The following is a 20,835-nucleotide window of genomic DNA, read 5'->3' as shown; positions in this document are numbered from 1 at the left end:
CACGGTTCTGTGGAAAAATCACAATTGTTTGGAGCTAATAAGATTCTACAGAAATTTGAAAGTTCACAATAGAAATTACATTTCTCTAAAGTATATTGTTTGATTGAAAATAATTTTACAGACAGTTATAGCTAGATCATAGAGAAAATGCTGTTTAATTCTGCATCTTGTTAAAATAGTCTTCTGGATTTTTCCAGAGGATCAAGGAAGCAAAGTTTGGAAATGTTAGAAAGAGGGTTCTGTGGTGATTCCTGGTTCAGTGTATGACTGCTAATATTTTTACTGTTATTTAGCTACAGCTGAGTGAAGAGTTTACAATAAATAAATGACCAAATTCTATTATTTTCTGCACCTGGAATTAACCATGGGAAGAAGCTGATTCCTTTCACTACCCTTAAAACTAATTTTTGAGATCTTCTTATCAGTTCCTATACACATTAAATATATACTGTGCTAGCAAAATAAGGGCAATCTTCATAAAGTTGCTGTAATAATAAAGTTCAGAAACAACTATGAGATACATAGATAGGACAGAAGACCAGAAACGTACTTTGCTGCTGCCAAATACACCTCATCTCATGTTAATTATCAGTTTCTCTCAATAGTTGGATTTAGTAGCTCTATTTCCCTGGAGAAACTTTAGCAAAGCTACTTCATCTTTTGATGTACTTGGATCTGAGTGTATCTAGAGCTGGAAAAAACAAACAAACATTCCAAAGAGTGTTCAGACTTGTGCATTTTTAAATCAAAATCATATGCAAAGCTTTGGATAAAACATATTGGGTTTGCAATGTGCTGTAATTTTGTTCACATTTGCACTTCAAAAGGCTATAATGGGGAAATCTTAACTCAGCTGTTGATGAAGTTTCTAATAAATCAGTCTCGAACATATCCTGCAGTGCTCAGTAACAAAAACTGACTGCGCTGCTTGGCCAGTCTGTTGATATTTGTATTGCCATGAAATTGCAGACTCAGCAACATCCACATGTTGCTGCTGACCACAAGTTTTGAACCACTGTAATGACCTTGCTCAACAAACACACTCGTTATTTTTGACACAGAAGCAATTTACCAACCAGTCTGTACGCTCTTTGGTTGACATTCCCAGAAGTTATCATGTACTTGGAGGTTGCTTAATGTATAGCTAGTAGCTATTTTTTACTGAACTGAACTGAACATTTTGTAACACTTCTCTTGACTTTTTTAACCCGTAAATGAATCATTGAAAGTTACATCTGCTCCTTGCTGTGGGCTTAGAAACATGATCTTTTTTTGGATGTTTACATGGGGCACTCTGATAGGAATCTCTTTGCGCTGCACCAAATCAAAACACAGCTTGGCCCATGGCACATAGTCCTGTGATTTACAGGCTGAAACAAGTTTCAGTTCCAGCCTCCCTAGTAACTCAGGCTTTCGGCTGGAAATGCAATCTCTGTATCTCTGAAGTTGGGAGAATTTATTAATCAGAGAACTTTCCCTGAGGTGGTGTCTCCTTGGGAAGAAAAAGAAAGCAGAGGGAAATGGGGATGGTATTGTACCTAATTAGGTCAGTTAAAGTTCCCTAAACTTCTCAGATCCTAAGCAATTCTTCAGTGTTTCCAGCATGCATGCACTTCAGCCTACATGCACTAACAGTTATGCTTCTTCACTGGCATGCACAGTGATCATCCTATCACTTTTAGAGTGGAAAGTTGATTACATGATGTTAAAGAGTAAAATGCAGGTTTCATGTATCAGGTTATAATGCCACATGCACACTCACAGAGAATTTTTCCTGAATGCTGGTTGAACTCTTCCTCTCAAACATGGGCCACCTTCTATGTGCCTCCCAGCTACTGAGAGCTCTTCAGGGCCCACAGGTATTTTATGTTTGTTGTTTTTTTTTCACTCCCATGTCTGTGCTTTCAAAGGTATTTTGACATTTCATTTAAAAATCACTTAAGAAATATTGTGTACTGTACTTGTGGGTGTACCTTAAAGCAACCAGTGCAAACCCTGCTGGGATGATTGAGCATGTCTCCATCCTCAGGAGTGCCTGCTGACTATTTGGTTGGGGGTTACCATCTCTGTGGCAGGGGGTGCCCCCGTCGACGGGTGCCTCTCCCTTAACCTCTGCAGCTCAGAGACTGACCTTCTAACTTAAACCAGCTGTGTGCTCCCTGCAGCGTGTCCGCTTGTGCCTGAGGACTCATGTCAGGATAGTGGCATATGTAGTATCACAGATATAAGAAATTCAAAGGATTCTGCAGGCTTTGATCAGCATTGCAGCTGCATATACATATTCATTTCTACCACTTTTGCTGCGGTCTCAATCCAACACACGCACAGACTTGGACTTCGGTGTTGTCAGGCACTGACAAGTGCTCACTGGTTAGTGTCTCAGTATGGACTGGATAGCTACATGTGGTGTGTTGACATTGACTAGATGTTAGGTGCCCACCAAGCTGCTCTGTCATTTCCCTCCTCAGGAGGATGAAGGGGGAGAAGAAAAGATTGAGAAAAATTGTGGGTCAAGATAAAGGCCATTTAATAAAGTAAAAACAAAGGCTGCATGTAGAAGCAAAGGAAAACAGATTTATTCTCTACTTCCCATCAGCAGGCAGTGTCCAGCTACTTCTTGGGAAGTACAGCTTCAGCACACGTAGCTGTTGCTCTGGAAGACAAACATCACAGCAAACACTCCCCTTGCTCCTCCTTTCTCTTCGCTTTTACTGCAGAGCAGACATTGTGAGGTATGTAATATCCCTTGGGTCAGTTGGGTCAGCTGTTCTGACTGAGTCCCCTCCCAACATCTTGCCCTTCTCCCCAGCCTGCTGGTGAGGGGGAATGTTGGAGGAACAAGATTGATGCCATGTGAGCCCTGCCCAGTAGTAGTATTATCAACACCTTTCTAGCTACCAGTACAAAGCACAGCACTATGAGGGCTGCAAGGGGGAAAATTAACTCGAGCTCAGCCAGTCCAATACACTACACCAGGAGCATACTTATCAGAGTACGTGCCTGATGCTTTATCAGAGCTCTTCTCTTGGTATCTATGTTCTTGCTGTTGCCAGCATACAGTCCATAAATATTTATTTTCAAAGTGTACCTTAGCCTTCTAGAGGTACAGTTTAGGGGCTTAAGTATGTATAAGCTAAACATACCAAGTGCCAAACATCAGCCAGCTCAGCTATAGAATTAGTCAAAAGGAGACCAGATAATTTTTCATTGTGAGAAAGGAGTATTTACAACTCCTCTCAGCTCTCAGATAATAATTCTTCAACGTTTTTGTGCCTAGTTTTGAAAATAACTGCTTACCTTTTCAACAATGACTTTGCCTGGAAAATTTCAACCCTGTGGGCAGCTGTTTGTCATAGACTCAAGCACCTGAAACAAGAGGTGGTAACAGAAAGCAGGTTTGCAGCCACACAGTGGATTTGTTTTTTCCCTGCACAGGCTATGATTACCATGGTATACACCTGGTGTGGAAACATACAGTGCCATTTTCACAGGTGAACTTTAACTAGAACAGGCCATACCTTTTCTGTCTGCCTAAAAATCACAAAGTCAGCTGTAGCACCCCAGGCTTATGGCTGTTGAGCAGTGGGATCATGACTGAAGCAAATGTGTGCACTAGTTCACTGCAGCTGAAGGCCTGGCATCCCCACATTATAAGACTTCTCTGTTCTCATGTGTTTTATCAGCCTGCAGCTGAACTTTATCAGGCAACAGAGGGAAGGTGATTGGGAAGCTGAAGGCAATGCCATCAGGGCCAGTGATTTCTCTTTGGAAAAGGCAATCCTAGCTGGAGGATTTGTTTGCTTTCTGGTCTTTGTACATGCTAAGTGCTGTAAATGGAAGAGAGAGGAGAATGGAATCTGGACAGCATCTTTGGGGCGCTGGGAAGTAATTTTACTTAGAAGATGACTTGTAGAAGTTTCTGCAGGTCTGTTGAGCATCAAGGGGATTTGAGGTATCAAACCGAGTTGAGTCTCAGTTCCAGCCATTTTTCTTAAGTTTCATGATTAATCAGAATCTATCAAAATTAAAAGAATATGAAATTCTAACTGAGACAGTGCAAGCAAACAAGACAAAAAGCACAGCTGTGCTTAATGCAAAGTGAGAACTGGATTGCTTTAATGGCTTTTTACTTAAAATCTGCAGCCTTTATAGCCCTTATATAGCCACTTATAGAGTGGCTCTGCAAACTGTGAATATTACCTGAATGGAATGCTTGGCTGTTACAAGAAAACATAAAAAGTTGAGCACACAGAGGACCTGCCTCCCATCATTAAACAACACAGCTGGTTTATGTTCACACTAATACTTTCCTGTGGAATTTTCTCTCAGCATCACTTGAAACCCTCACTATCCTGTGTTGCCCTTTTCCATTTTGTGCTTGGTCTGTGTTTCCAGTGGAACTGAGCTTAATGTGCCTGCTCTGTTTTGGTTACACCTAGAGATGGGCACAACCCAGTTTTGGATTCACCACATTTTAAATTAAACGTTCTCTGTCCTCTGTGTAAACCCCAACCCCCTGTTACCATGGAAAATCTTTTAACTTCTTTTCCCTCTGTGTGTGAGCTTTCACCTACTGCTCTACTTCCTGCTTTCAGCCAAAACATCAAGGGGAAGACAGCAAAAGGAGGGGGCAAATGCAAAGCAGCAATTTCATAAAAGGGACCAACAGGCACGAAAAGCAGAACCTTCACTGGTTTCCCCCATATGCACTTGACCTTGAAACACTGAATGTTCATTTTTCATTTCAAAGGCTGGATTTCTTTATTTTCCTTCCTTTTCCACAGTAAAAACAACTTCCTCTGGACTCTGCTGAAAAGCCAAAAGTGTCATCAGTATCCTAAACTTTGCACAACTCTGTAGATCATCGCAACTGTTGTTGCAATTAAGTTCAATTAAAGAAAGAGGATTCCAATTACAAAAATCATTTGTACTGTAAAAGGGTAAACCTGGGAGCAAAGTCCTTATAAACTGTGCTGCAAGCCAATCAACAAGCCAGGGTAATGAGCAATCTCATTTGCAAAAATGTTATGAAATGACACTTGATGTCTTCAATACATCATTCATCAATATGCAACTGTTCATCAGAAACTAATGAAGTCCAAGAACAATCCAGTAGGGTCCAGGAAAATTAATCCTAACTCCTAATGTGACTCAGTGATAGAGCCCAGGAGTTTTATAGCATAGAATCCTGTATTTTAGCAAGAGTTTGTTGTTCATTTTTGAGAACCATAGCAGTCATACTTTTTTTAAAGATCCACCCATCGTCCAACTGAAAATACAAAACTTCTATCTGCCATCAAGTATTCTGCAAGTTACACAGTATTTTCTTTTTTATTTTCTTTCAGTATCTGACAAATTATGAAAATATTTATTACAAATATAGTAGAGTGCATCTTTGTCAATATTACTATAACTTCAGGAGCTATTCATTTGAGACCTGTAGCAGGGATTTCCACCCAGCACTTGGTCTGCATCTTTATTCTCTTTTCCTATACATTGCATGTCTGTGTTGAATATTCTTTGTTCAGCCAACAGAACAAAGACAAGAACTAAGTCAGGTTTTGGTGACACTGAAAACACCCCTTTTGCAGTGCTTTTCAATAGTTACTTTTGAAGCTTTTCCATAGCTTGTCAATAGTTTTCAACAGTTCCTTCTGAAGGACAAATATATGACTCTGGGCATCTGCTGAATATAGAAATTGTAAGGACAGTTTGCTAGTGGAAGGGTATAACTTGTGTGAGAATAGCTCATGTTTCATAGAATCATAGAATCATAGAATAGTTAGGGTTGGAAAGGACCTTAAGATCATCTAGTTCCAACCCCCCTGCCATGGGCAGGGACACCTCACACTAAAGCATGTCACCCAAGGCCTCGTCCAACCTGGTCTAAATTAGATACTGCTCTTGCATACAAAAGCCAGGTCTCTTTCCATTTGCTTTACAAATTACTTATCATGGTTCTGCTGCACTGTATATATATATATATATATATATAGAAAAAGAGCTCACTACATTTTCTAGGTATTGTATCATTATGCTGAGCAGATAAACATTCCCATTGAGTAGGGTCTTATCGTTAGAAGATACATAGTTGCCAGATCAATCATAAATATAGCTTGTGGATATCCTGGAAAGTGGATGCTTTGACTGTTTTCTTCGTGTTTACCTCAGAAATATTTTATCCCAGCCCAATGAGACTGCCTTTTTGCTCCCTTAAAAGGAACTTTAAAAAATATGTTTTATATTTCACTCTGTGTGTGACATGAGCCTTTATATGGGAGATCTCACTAACATATACCACTCCCTGTTGACTACACAGCTGTCAGTAGCCAACAGAGCATTTTATTTGAATTTTCTCCTAATTTTGCTTCCGCTGCTTTTTCATAGTAACAGAGCTAAGCCAAATGCGTTTGAGAAAACCAGCAGGTCAAAGTGAGGATGAATAGGTCACATTCATTATGTGTTCTCTGCAGTTTCAATCAAACTGATTTGTGTTACTTATAAATCTGATATTCATTATAAAAAAGAAAATAAAATCAAACCAAGCCAAAGTTTCTGCTGTCTACGCAGTTAAGTTCAAAGCTGTTTTCAACTTGATATAGCACAGGAACTGGAGCAGAGGTCTTTCATTTGCTGAGTGCTCCAGGCACTCAAGCACTGTTAAACGTAATACTTCCCTCCTCTTAGGATCAGTAAACATTTAACATATCCATAGAAAGAGCAGTAACTCTGGGAGGAAAGTGGAAGAACAGCACACGTGGTGGCTTGATTCTTAGAACAGTATCCCCATAGTAAAAAGTATAGGTTCACATTCCCTCCAACAGCGGATATGAAGAAATGTTCTACTCTTCAAGTACGTAACTCTACCCCAGACATATCTAATTCAAAACCCTAAGATGCATTGTTTCCAGCTTCATACTTTACAATAAAATTTACTTTCAGATTAAATCTCTGGATGGTCTATTCATTGTCTCTGTTTTCTCAGGTAGTAACAATAGTGGGTTGCTCACAATGAAAGAGTTTGATTGCTGTGTCTGTTCCTTTTTAGTTTTAAAGGATGGGTTTCAACTCAGTATCAAAACTAAATTCACTATCTACAGAAAAATGTCTGCATGCCCAGCAGGTTTATAGGTTCCTTCTACAGTCAAGAGAAGTTGCCTCAATGCAGACAGAGGTGCCTAGGAAGTGATTCTTCCCAACATAAGATAGGCTCAAAGCTCAATTTAGATGCCTAACCATAGTTGGAGTTTTTGGAGATGTAGTAGGGAACCCCACCCAGCCTTCAGCTGCAGATCTACAAAGACACAGGTCTCACACAGCTGAACTGAGCTCCCCTGACTTCTGTCCTGAGAAGCTCTTTACTGGATCTACTGTCTACAGACTTGTTCAAGTTGCTGGCACACACAAGCATCTGGTACATTGGAGGTGCCTTGGGATAAGCTGCTGGGGTTTCAGAAAGAGATGGATCTCCTACAGCCTTTACATCTGCCAGCCTGTGTGGGATGTCTTGGATGTCCTAGGACATGTGTGAGCAACAGAAATGAGCACCTGCCTTGACTGTAATGGTGCACCATTGCTTAGAGGATTAGCAGATATCTGCAGGCTTAAATATTGGGGGGCTAAATGTCAGACTGTACTTTCAGAGCCCTATCTCATTACATTTGAAATAATGCATTTTAATAGAGACCAGACTCATTAGTTAAGCCCAGTTCTCAGCTGCCTTGTGTCAATGATATACAGAATAGGTAGCTGACTATTGAATATGTCTGAAACTGCAAATGCTGTCTGTGCACAGGAGAATGGCAGGGGATTGAACACAGACTCCCTTATGTATGGCTGGGGTGCTTTCGTCATTTATCATGTTCCTTCCTCTTTGCTAAAGAAGAACTTTGCTGAACTTGCAGGTTTTATTTGTGCTGCACAAATCAGTCTGGTAATTTGCATCATAAACAAGCAATTTGCCACCCTTGAACCTAATGGAATGCCAAGGATGCAGTTTACCTATCCTCCTTAAAATGAACTTAGGTACAGTACCTTGGCGTTAGTTTATTTTATTTACACTTGTAAAATTTCTGTGTATGGCATTTCTCAGAAGTATTTGAAAGCAGAATGGTGTGCATGTATTTCTGCAATGAAAATTTTAGAGACAAGACAGAAAATCTCTAAAACAATCTTTTAAATATGCTAGAAGATCATGTATGCTTTAAAGCATGCAGATTTATGCTTTATGGTATCCTTTAAAAGAAGATACTAGCTGACAGTCTTATTTGCCAACTAGACTCTACTGCTATACATCCAAAATAATGATAATATGCTAAGATGAACACATGATGAAAGATTTTAGATACGGTTCTCCAGCAGCTACACACAGAACTGCCTATATGTATGTATTTGTATGCATTGCTTTAGAAAAAGACAGAATAAAAAGAGGAAGTAAAGTGTTAGTGACTTTAGATTGTGTTCTGAAGTCAGATGTTAAATTAGTAGGACAATTGTGTGTAAGTTTGTGAGCAAAACTCCTTAAAGATTGCGAGGAAGATTGACTAAATAGCTCACCAGCTTACATTGATAAAGGCAATAAAAGTAAAGCTCTTGATAATAAATTGCTAGCAAGTTTTCTGTTTTGCACTGTAAGAAATTAGTTGAATTAGCTTTTCTTTTCATTATTAAAAGCCATGATATTGGCATGTGTATAAGAGTTTTTGTTAGAGTGCTCTAAGATACATTTTCAAAATATGCAGAAAGATTTGTTCTGCCCTACTCATTCCTAATATTTAAAAGTGGTATAGCTCATCTTATAAATAGCATTCTGTTGCTGAAGGGGTTTTGTGGCTGGGTTTTCCTTCTGATTTTTCTTGCTTACTGAGTGATGAACTTTTGTGTAGAGGTGAGGAAATTATTCTCCTGAAGTCACTCTGTCTGCATCATGCTACTGTGTCTTAACAATCTACTACCTTTTCGGATCACATTCACTACTTCAAAGTCTTATCTTTGTTTTACAATTCATTTCAAGCTTTGTTTGCTAGCCTCTGCACAGATTTTGAACCATTGTATCTTTAAATGCCATTTCCCTTTCCCTTTCTTCTCTTGGCTGTGTCCTTCTTGGGTCTCCTTGCTATTTCATGGTGATGATGCAAGAAATAACACTTATGTCCTAACCTTCAAAGTTAGTCTAAAGGCAAATGTGCCCTTGTCTGAAGGGATAATGCATACTTTCTTATACCTTCTGCTGCATTCTCTATGGAGTCTAGTTCACTCTATTACTTTTAAACTAAAGACATATATGTTCAAGGCACAGTGTTGCTCTGAAGTGTTATTTGCAAGCTCTAGAACAACTTCTCAGACTTCCCCAGGTTGGTGTGCAGTTGCTCTGGCTGAAGTGCATCCTTGTTGCTTGGCTTGACCATGTCACTCCTAATGTTGTGTTACATCTGCCAGCAATGAGAGCCATCTGACTATATACTACTCTGTGTAAAATGATTGGCTTATAATTTGTGGCTGGCAAATTGATTCCAGGTCAATAGTAAAAGGCTATGATGAACAGTTTGCTTCCTTGTTCTCACACCTCAGGGCAGTCAACACAGAGATAAGACCTAGATAAGAACATACAGCTGGGAAGTATTGTCCGTACTGAGAAGGAGTGGATCATCACTGTTGGTTGTCTAGCTGCTGTCACTCACATCCTCATTTCCTCAGTGTAAAAGCAACATAACCTTTGTCATTGTATATACAATGCCCAGAGCAAATAAACCAGTTGTAAGACTTCTGCTGGCCTCACTCTGCTTGCTGCCTTTCCTTTACATGATCTCTTTATCCTTTGCTAAGTGCAATCAGTCTGTGCTCAATGTTGTAAGTGGGTGTGATACAGGAGCTGAAGCAGCAGTTCTACCAGGAGCTCCCAGAGCTTGTTCTATCTTTTAATCTATGACTCAGTACACTGGAGATTAAGGTTGAGCAAGGCAGCAGGGAGACTCTTCAGATGTGTTTCCCACCCTGTCTTTCATGGCCATTGTTATGCTATCATTGCCCTCTTGCTGATAGAGACAGGTTTTTTAATGGGGCCTGTAGTGGTAGGACACTAGGGATAATGGTTTTAAACTGAAAGAGGGTAGATTCAGACTAGATATAAAGAAGATATTTTTTATAATGATGATGGTGAGACACTGGAGCAGGTTACCCATAGAGATGGCATATGCCCCATCCTTGGAAACATTCAAGCTCAGGTCGGATGGGGCTCTGACCAACCTGATCCAGTTGAAGGTGTCCCTGCTTCTTGCAGCAGGAGTGGATTAAATGACCTTTAAAGGTCCCTTCCAATTCTAACCATTCTTTCATTCTATGATTCCTGGGCCCAAGCCAGGCTGTGAGGGGGGTAAGGCCAATCATGGAGGGAGAGAACAGCTCAGGCTGGCAGGAAAGACCTGGGATGGGATAAATCTGGACAGGCAAAATTTTCTTGCTGGGACAAGGACCTTGGCTTCTGGACTTTTTAGCTCTCTTCCCACCAAGTTACATCTTCCCAGCTGATCTAGAGTAACAGCTCTTTCATTGGCAGTGATATACTCATGTGCAGGAATGTTCTAGTGCACAAATGGTGTCTTACCTGCTGGGTACTGAAAGGCTTTGCACAGGGATTGAACTGTGCCAGAGTTAAATGCTGGTGAGGAAACAAGATGGACACTTGTAGGAGGCTGGTAACAAAGAGTAGAAAGTGTATGGTAGAGAGTGGGAGAAGTTACTAGTTGTAATGATATACATTCAGAGTTGTTGGGCGAAATAGAGCTGGAGTCATCATTTGGGTGTCCGGAGATAGGAAATCAAGGGATTGTGGGGAGTTCAAGAAGTTGAAGATGAAAGGTTGCATGGCTTTGAAAAAAATGGCTTTGTTTTAAGTATTCTTGCTGCCTGCATTATATGTATCCCTGTGAAGAGGAACATAGGACTTCTTATGAAGCATTGATAAAAAGGTCTGTGGTTAAGTCATAGAACCTATAATGCATTGCATTTCTGAAAGATTTCACACCTTTACCATTACTGGAAGGATGTGAGCCATGATGACCCTTCTTTTCAGCTAGAGAAAAGCAGGTTAGCATTGCAGAAATCTCCATTTTAATGAAGAAAATTGAGAAGGTCATATCTGTGTATTGTGAGCAGAGATTACTTTTTCCACTCCAAAAATAGCCCCGCAGAAAGGAAAGGACAGTGAATTGCTGTGGAAAGGAAAAAAAAACCTAGCACATAAAACCCCAAACAAACCCCCCCCAAACCCTAAGCCCTTTTCTCTCTATTCTTTCAGAGAACACTATACTTTTGGTAGTTAGGATGGGTAACAGAAAGTACTGTAACTGTAATTAGGATTAGCTAACAGAAAGTACTGAGGCTGGCGTAACACAGAGCAAGAAAATCTAGAAGATATCTTCTCTGGGATCCTATGGGGTAGCTATTTGGCACCTACAATACTGGAATATTAATATGAAATGCTTACTTGTGTCTCCTGGACCCTCAAATCCATAAAGCTTGGAGGTTATTTCATTGTCTGTCTTATTTTGTTTTTTGGTTCTTCCATAAGCATTTGCTGCCAGATGGAAGGATGGGGCTGAAGGGAAAGGGGGGGGACACTGAATTTCTAACTTTGACAGATATTCCATTGAAAACAGACAGCTAACAAACTGTCATTTTCTTCTACTATTTAATCAATAATGCATCTAATTACCCTCTCTACAGACTGGTATTTTAATTATTTTTGTTCAGATCAAGTAGGTACACTGCACTTTCATTTTTCTAGCCTAATTAACTAAATAACAAAACATCAAGCCAGCTTTGTCTGCCTTTTCCCAATTTGAAATTCAGGCTGTTTCGATTACTTTTGAATCCACAATGGTGGGTCTGGGTACTAACAGGGAAGCTGCCAGTTTGGTTTCTTCTCTTGGCCTGGGTATATTTCTAGAAGGGATTGCCACTAATTTTAGAGGCAATTCTCTGAATAACCAACCCTATAATATAGATAGAGATGGAAAGAATATAAACTGTAGCCTTCACATTTCATCTGGTTCTTGGTAGCTGTGAAGCCTCCTTACTCATGCTGATAGTTTCTTAAGGCACTCAAGGAATTACGGTATCTAAAATGTGCTTGTGTGCCATGTATAGCATCATTCACTAAACTTCGTGTTCAGATAATGGGAGGCAGTGTGGTTTGGTGTGGGTTTCTTTTTTTTCAGAAACAGGAAATCAAGCTCAAGTGGGACTGATTCCAAACATTGACCAATTTTATCCTGACTCCAGTTTTGCTTTGACCTTTCCTGACTAATGCAAAATGAGGCTAACTACATGGAGAGGTTTTTTTCAGTGTTTGTACTGCAAGACTCATGCTGACTCAAACAGAACCAGGCTTGTGCTCTTCCAGTGAGCCACATAATAGATCCTTTGAGAAGAGCAGTGGAGGTAGTGTAGAAGGTCATTGACTGTCAGTCTCTGTACATGACAAGAAGATGCAGGCAAGCAGTGGTGTGAATTCATACAAGTCAAAAACAACTGATCACAAGACACAAGAGGGCAGATCAAAAACAGGAAGAAGTAGTGAGCTTCTGGGACTTCCTACAGAAAACCACAGGTATATAGACAAATAAACACACATTCCATCTATTCCATTGCATATTTTTGCAATCAAATTTGATCCATTTGGATAAGTATAGATTTATGGACTCTTTTGTGAGTCCCTCAGTCCCTTTGGCTTGTCCTCTCTGCACTTCTGCATCCCTTCTCCAAAAGGCATAATGCCATCATAATCCATAACTCTCAGAACTCTTGGAGATTTTGGGTCACTCATCTAGGTGTATGATTATGTATGATAGTGTCTAAGACCAACAGAACAATAAGTGCTTTGATCCTTGTCCTAGCTGGGGCTACCAGGCTCTGTGCAGTCAATGGAGGGAAGAAGACATGATATCAAAGTTAGGCACCTACTGTAGTTGTTCTGCTTGCCTACAAAGCCACAAATACCTTTTCTGCTGTGATTGAGGTCTGGCTGCCTCAGACAGCCTGGGATATACTTATCTCCCACTTCACTTTTGACACTGTGGTAGGCAGGATAGCTCAGTCAGCCATCAGTGAGATATATTTCACCCAATGTTAGTCATCTAAAAATTGGAAGATCAGAGTAATCAGGTCATCCAGCCTCCCCCCCCCCCCTCCCCCCCCAGCTCCAACCACCTGGATTTATAACAGGCTCCTTAGGTTGTGCAATGGATGAATCAGCCCACCCCGTGTACCTTCCCATGGGGAGCAGAATGAACTGAGAAAGAAAGTTTTCACAAGATGTCTCAAATTCTGAAAGCTCATTAGGCACAGTGAAGGTGGCTCTACTCCACTTTGCTCTTCCCTGGTGTCCCCCCAGTTCCTGTGTGAGTGCTGTGCCCTTTGCCTTCAAACTCTGGGAAGATCTGATGCTGTGAGAGAGGACTGTGCCTTCCATAGGGCTGTACTTCTGTAGCAGATATAAAGCCAGGACTATTCACATGCATTACATGTACAGTGCAGTGGGTATGCGATTTGTTAGTGCTAATCTGCATCTGTTTCTTTTCATTGCTGCTTGGGGGCATATTTGTACAAAGAATGGCCATTTCAGCAAAGCCTACAAACTCCCTAAATGCAGATCTGAAGTCCTGCCAAGCATCTGTGGATGGGAAGAAGTTAGCATTGTGAATAACATGTCTCTTTCTCTCATTGCCATTTGTATTAAATTAGTGATATTACTGTAATGCCTTCAGGCTGCAAATGAAGTTTAGGGCCTCATTCTGCGGGGTCCTGTAAAGGAAAATCAGATGACACTGGCACTGCCTGAGGGAGACTACAATTTTGCAAAACTGTCACCCAAATGTACTTAAAGACCCATTTGATTTGGAGGGAGGGCATGGATGAAGGAATGCCAAGGCAGATTTCATTTGCTATTTGTAGCAGAACAAGGAGTAAGCAACCATGTTGCACTGGTCAGAGCCAACCAGAGTGAGCAAAAAGACTAGGTAAACTGCTGGCAAGTAACCTGTAATGCTGTCTGTACCTGACAAATGGAAAACCTTCGCGCTGTCAGGCCGGGAACACCTGCAAGTCCAGAAGCAAGTGCTGTACCCTCTGCAGGGTGACAGTCACCCTTGTCCTCCTATGAACAGGCCTTCTGCTATGGCCTGAATGCCAGTGCTGGAACTTGCTCTCTAAGCAAACAGAAAGGGACATGTTCCTACTTACACCATTGTGATAAAGATCAGTCACCTAATCTGTTACAACTAAATGGATAATATTAAATTGTGCAACATCTTTTAAAGCAGCAAATGAAATAGCATGTTAATTCAGCAGCAGGACTTTGTTGGGTTTGCTACCACCATTTTCTTTTTGAAGCAAATGTCTCGGACTCGAAGATCAAAAAACGTGTTTCACTTTTTAATATTGGGAACATACAGTTCAGCAATAATTCTCACAGCTTCCGTTTATCACAAACATTTCTGTGTGTAGGAATGCGGTTTTTCCTTCTCCACCCCTCCCCTTACTATGCACCGTAGCATAATGGATGATGCCTGATGTATGATACGTCATCACAGACCACAAATAAGTCAATAAAACAAAACAATATATTATGCCTTCTTTGAATTATGAAATCTGAAGCCTCCCTTTGGGAAGGTGCATGACATATAGTTTCCCTAACTTTCAAAAATCTGCTTTTTCTCATAGTAATTTCTGATGATGTTCTGCAAGTCCAAACGAAGTTGTTCCTAAGATATCTTCACCCTCTCCCCCTTCTGTGTGTGTGTACTTTGTTTTGTTTTTCCTTTGCATACTCACCAGACTAGGCTGTTACTGATTCTGACATTGATAGTGACCTAGAAAAGTATTCACTCCAAGCTGTGCCTGGATATAAAACACTTCTATATTGAAAAGACAATGTATTTTGTAAACAAATGCAGACAAGAGAGGACAGATAACATTTCAGGCCTATTGCTTTGACAGCACCACTTTGATGTGCCAAGCCTTTCTAGCTGCAAATGGATTTCCAACCCAGCTCTGAGGAGCAAAGAGCTAGGAGGCTGAACAGCATGGAGTGAGTGCCATGCTGGCACAAATATTAGGTGTCACCTTTTACCTGCTCTGTGAACCTGCAGCGATCCCTGTGAAACGGAAACTGAAGATTTTAGCCCTCCTGGTGTAAGCAGTGAGCTTGAACTCTCTCTGAACTCGGTGTGTGTTGAAGTCTGGAATAGTTCAACAGGGAAGGATGAAGGAATTGATAAAGAAGAAAACTGTATAGCTTCATATTCTGGGTAATGATGCCTGCATTGCTGCGCTGGCACAGCCGGATCTGAGCGCTCTTGCATTCAGGGAAACATCGCATATATGATTTGGGTTTCCCTTTGGTTAAAGCTGTTGCTACCTTGCTAGAGCTACAGTCCAGGTAGCCAGACATATCATAAAATCAAACAAAACGCTGTCAATAAATAAGGGTAGCAAGAACCCTGAAATTCTGTTTTTTTCCTCCCATCGGGTTCTGGCAAGAGCTGTGGAAAAAAGGAATCTGATAGGTGCTTGTGTTTGCTCCCACTGGAGACAAACGGTTGTCTCTGGGGACTGACCTAAAACTGCCAAGTTCACTCTAGTTAATGTACCTGCTGGGTTAACAAGTGGTTTGAGCACGATCTCAGGATGTGGCAGGTGCCTTGATGTCAGGGAATGAGGGCTCCATATCCCAAATGTGTGTGGGAAGAACAACTGCAGTGTTTATTCAGAGCATGCCCATTGGCAGCACCACTGGGAAACTGCTGCCAAGTCTCTCCAAGGCAAAGAAAAACCCTGGGTACTTTGAACACCAGTGAGGAAATCACCCTTTCATAGCTCACTTCCTCAAATTAGACTAGCTTTTCTCCCTCCTTGTCTTGGCCTTGTTAGAGTGCATTCTCTGGTGGCAAACAGTGGTGCAGATGTGCAACCTGATGGTGACTTCCTCTTTGCTGTGAAGCTTTTTTACACGTTACAGTGATGTTTCTCAGGAAGAAAGGGCAAACAAATAAATGAATATGTATGTTTTGACAAGGTAAATCAGGGAAGGGTAGACATTTTCTAACTGCTTTTTTCTTTTTTTCCCTGTTCGTAAATATTTATAATTGATACCTGCGTCTATGAGCTGTTCATATAGTCATCTAATTAGCAATAAATTCAATATAGAAGCATATATAAGAACTTTTACTGTGAAGGATTGTATGCCTTCCATTCTCATTTCAACTTGCAAAGAGTACTTCTCACTCCTGCAAAGGAAGCTGACAGTCTCTCAGGATCAGGAGTGTTCAGTTCATATAATGGGGTATATATGATCTGTTTCCCTAACCTCTGTCTCAAAATTTATAGACAATAATTCAAAACTTCTTTCTAGTCAGAAAGAAGTGTTCATTATTAAGGAAATGGTAATAACATGAATTCAGGTGTTTAAAATGAATCATATAACCGTATTTCATTAAATGAAAGACTTTCCACAACACTTCTCTTTACATCAGGATTAATGTTTGCTTTTGCTTTTATTTTTTTCCCTTTTCATCTGTGAAAGTTTCAGAAGTGTAACTTTTTGATTGCGAAATTTGCAACTTTAAATGCGCTGGCTTTTATTTAGGATGATAACAGAATACAGAGCACTAAAAAAAATCTAATTCTCCATTTTTTTCAGTTCTGTGGCAGATTGAAATGCTGATGTGAACTTTGTGGGTGTAATGACCCCGTACGTCTAGACTGACTACCTGCTCTTAGCCATATAAAAGTCATTTGGGCTCAGCTAGCCTTCTCCAGTCCGTGAACAGAAGGCAGCCCAGCAGTCAATTCTTCCAACCTCTCTCAGAAAGGTGGGTGAGCCACCTATCTTTTTGATGACTGATGTCACATGAGGCAACCTGATCCTGGTTCAGGAGCAGTAGAAGTGCAACGGCTGTGGCCATGCCCTTCACTGCCCAGCACCCTGGAAAGTGCCAGGAAGAGAGGGTCTGAATTTGACCTGGGTGCAGCAGGAGGGCCTCTGTGCAAGGGAATCTCCAGCTTTTATCTTGGTACAGTTTTATGGCATCTCTGTGTTGCCAAACCAAACAAATCAAAGACCAGGGTCTATATATGAAAAAATATAACTGTACAAATTCAACAAAGATAAGGAATAAGCTCCGTATCAGAATTAAAGTTGAAAAAATTACAGTCATAGTGCAATAGGCGTGTTATGTGTATGTTTTTGCTACCTATCTTGGAGGTTTTATCAAATGCTGATACATCATATTGTTAGAGCTGATCTCAGATGTGATGTAGGTCAAATGGACATTGAGCACTCAGTAAAACTTCACTGGTCTGATCTACCTCCCAGTAAAAAACCTTAATGACTTCTGCAGAAGCCTAGCCTTTGAGGAAAAAAAAAAAAAAAAGAGGTGTAAACAGACTGGCTTCTCCAATTACTCCTGTAGTTAATGTCATGGACTTTCAGAACCCAATGAACCCAGGGAAGTCAACAGGGCTTTCACAATAGACTGCAATGGTGAGTGGCTGGGATTCTTGCTTTATCCTTCCCCCCCCATGCATGGCAACCACTGCCACGGGAAACCACTTTGTTTTACGGAATTTCAACCCCCTGCTGGTAAACAGTAGTTTGAAATACCACCAAGAATGGCAATACTTGGCAATGGCAGAGATTCAGTGAGATGAAGGGGAGTGGTTAAGTATTTGACTGAAAACATGATAGCATCTTTCTAGTGTAATCTTCTTCCCAGAAATGTACCAAGCTGAACACTGTTGACAAATGACCAGTTCACAAAACATCTCACCCCACCACCTCCTGACACTTTCTGTGATGAATATCGTAACCCAGAAATGGTGGGGACAAAAAGGAGTGGTGGCGAGTGTGAGGCTCTGAATCAGTCTCTGTTTTTAAAAGGCATTTCTGAGAACTTTTTGTTTTGGAATTTTTCATTTCTCTGACTGATTATTCATTTCCCTCCACCTGGACCAAAAAAAAAAAGGCATTTTAAGGATCTCTGGAATAGCAGGACAGCTCTTGCTGGACTCCATAGAGTTTGCCCCTATCTCCCCCAGTTGGAGAGCCCAACAGCTGTCTTCATAAATACTGTCACTCAGGATTTGAATAGTTTTACATAATCTGGACTGGAGTGGGGAATCCAAGCCTTTTGCTGGTCAAGTGGCAGGTGGGGAATTTAAGCTTTTGAAATAGGGCCACAATTGCTGCTCCCACAGGGATTTTCTTTTACTGTCTATTGATTTATTATAAGCTCCAAAATAAAGACCCCAGGATTAAAGTGGGGGTGGGAGGTGATATATTCTGAAGGTCAGAAGGGTGAAGATGTAGAGGAAATCTGAATCTATCCTGCTGTTGCTGTGCTGGCCCAGATGGATGGCCTTGTTTGTGAGAAGTGTTTAAACTGCTAGGTCACCAGCTGACATGAGAAAAGGAGAAGCTGGTATTTTAGTTACAGAGTTTTGCTTTTAATTCTCTTTTTATTTTTTTAATACAGAAATACTTGCCTAGCTCCTTGTGTTTTCTAGCTCTGGCCATAATCCGTGCCTTTGCCATGACTGTATCACCTGAGAACTGACTTTCCCAAAACAGCCCAGATGCTTTGCACTGGCGTGAACTTCTAGGACTCCCCTGAGATCCCACAGACTCAAACTTATTTAGCCCAGCTGAGGGCCTGGCACAAACTTAATGACAATTACTGAGCAAATCACAATTTGGGAGATATCTATCTAAGAGAACATCAAAGGAAGCATGGAATACCTTGTTTTATAATTATACAGGGGCAGTGTAGCACAGGTATTTCTAAAGAATAGCTCACTGGTAAGTTCAAAAATTAATCCAGCCTTGAGCAAACACGGTAAACTAGATAGAGCTGGGACTATGGTAAAAATGCATGTTCTCTTACTTACGCTTAGCTGACCATCCCTGCTGTTTGCATTTGCTGTGACATAAGCCTTCAAGTGGGGGCATGTTTACACGTTAAAGCTAATGAAGCTTGATTGCAATGGGCCTGCCCTTCAGCCTCCCTCTTCCTTGATAGTGCTGGTTCCAGCCAGAATGCTCCTGGGCTCTGCCCTGCTTCACCACCCTGACGCCAACACTGGGGTGATGAACTGCTTTTACACAAAGCAAACTTTCATTCACTGGGAACAGGTGCAGAGTGTCCTTTTGTGTGAACAGCTGGGAAAGCAGTAACCCTTCCCCTGCCTGTGCTTGCTGCGTTTAAAGCTCACGCTGAGGGAGGAATAGAGTCAGAAGTTTTTCTACATCTGCCTGCTTGCCATGGAAAAGTGTTGCCTTTGACTCGTACCACTAAACAGCTTTTTTGTCTTTCTTTGTCTTCAGTGTACGCAGAGCTACCTCACAATAAAAAATTATTTTAGATGCCTTGCTACATGTAACTGTGATTTTCTGAAGCTTACCGTTGCCCTGCAAAGGAGCTGCATATAAGTTCTGACATCTGCTGTCATGATCCCATGAATAGGTCTGAGTATGGGTGGTCTTTCTGTAGCTAATCACACAACTCGTTCAGTCACGTCCTCTGTTAGACTCTGGAGTTCAGCAGAGAGTATTAACCAGTTTTTTTGAGTTAATGGTAAGAGATACCAGTAACAAAATCCTCACTCCTGTCAAGCCTGTAACTGTGTGCTTAAGACTAAATATAGTAGAGGTTCCAGTGAATTAAAATAAAGTTGTAGGCTGGCCTTTGTCAAAGGAACCAAAATTATTTGTCTCCTGCTTTGAGTTCTTTAAGTTCTTTAAGTCCATTTTCTCTTTCATACAGTTTCCTTAGATTTCATTTTATCTGACACATGCTCATCCAGAGATGGTGCAATACCAAGTTTTTAACAGCTGTGAAAAACAGTGCTGATATTTCACAAGTAATACAGTCTGCTGTTCCCAGATAATAATAGATTAATGACCACTGAATGTGTTTTCAAAAGCACATTTTGCAGAATTCTTTGCAGGTCCCTGAGGTTTCACTGTTTTCCTCATACCCATTGAAATGGCTGAAATTTCACACGTGATCTCCCTCTTTGTAAGTGGGAGGATTTTATTTCCATGTGAAAATCTTTCAAGTCAGGCAGCAGTTTCCTGGATCTGAGTGCACACATAGAGTTCCTGGGAGAGCTTCACTCCACCAAGCTGCACTTGGTTCCATCTTGCTCCTCTGCAGGAGATGGTGGTTTAGAGCCTCTGGAGGGACAATGGGGTTACAGCTCTCTAGGCTGGCCAGTAGTTTCACCAAGGCACATTGAAGTTTTTGCAGAACTAATATGGGAGTTGGTCTCTAGCCAAAAGAGCTAGTCTTCGAGGTCTTCTTTACAACATAACTCCTAATACAATACTTTCTTAATTTTTTGTATGTACTGTCTCTTTGTTTAACACCTTATTGCTAGAGACTGAAGAGCAGAGAGTTTAGGCCCTTTACGTTTCCAAGACAGACAGCAGGGAGCTATAGGAAGTCTAAACTTTCCTTCCTTGTTCCTAATCCCCAGACTGTGTTTTTGGATGCATGGCATGTGTTGGATGCATGGCATGTGAGATGAAGCACTCATCCTACAGCTGAGAAGCGGCACCAGGAGACAGACAAATCAAAGATGCAGCAGAGACCTGGTTTATACTAACACAAAGGATGATTTCCCTGTGGTCTCGTTCCCTATTTGCTGCCTTGTGGCCGATGCACCCCATCTGATTTGGTGCTTACACACCCACAGCATGGTCATTTTGATAGCTGAGTACCTGCTATGTCTTAAATGACACGCCGCATTTATTTGAATGAGCACAACATTTTCCTC

This window comes from Pezoporus wallicus, unplaced genomic scaffold (genome assembly GCF_028554395.1).
Source record: "Pezoporus wallicus isolate ANWC-B61680 ecotype Strahan unplaced genomic scaffold, APGP_CSIRO_Pwel_v1 scaffold_3294, whole genome shotgun sequence".
In the NCBI taxonomy this organism is placed as follows: domain Eukaryota; kingdom Metazoa; phylum Chordata; class Aves; order Psittaciformes; family Psittacidae; genus Pezoporus; species Pezoporus wallicus.
The sequence above is the reverse complement of the archived record's forward strand: the minus strand, read 5'-3'. Positions refer to the sequence as shown.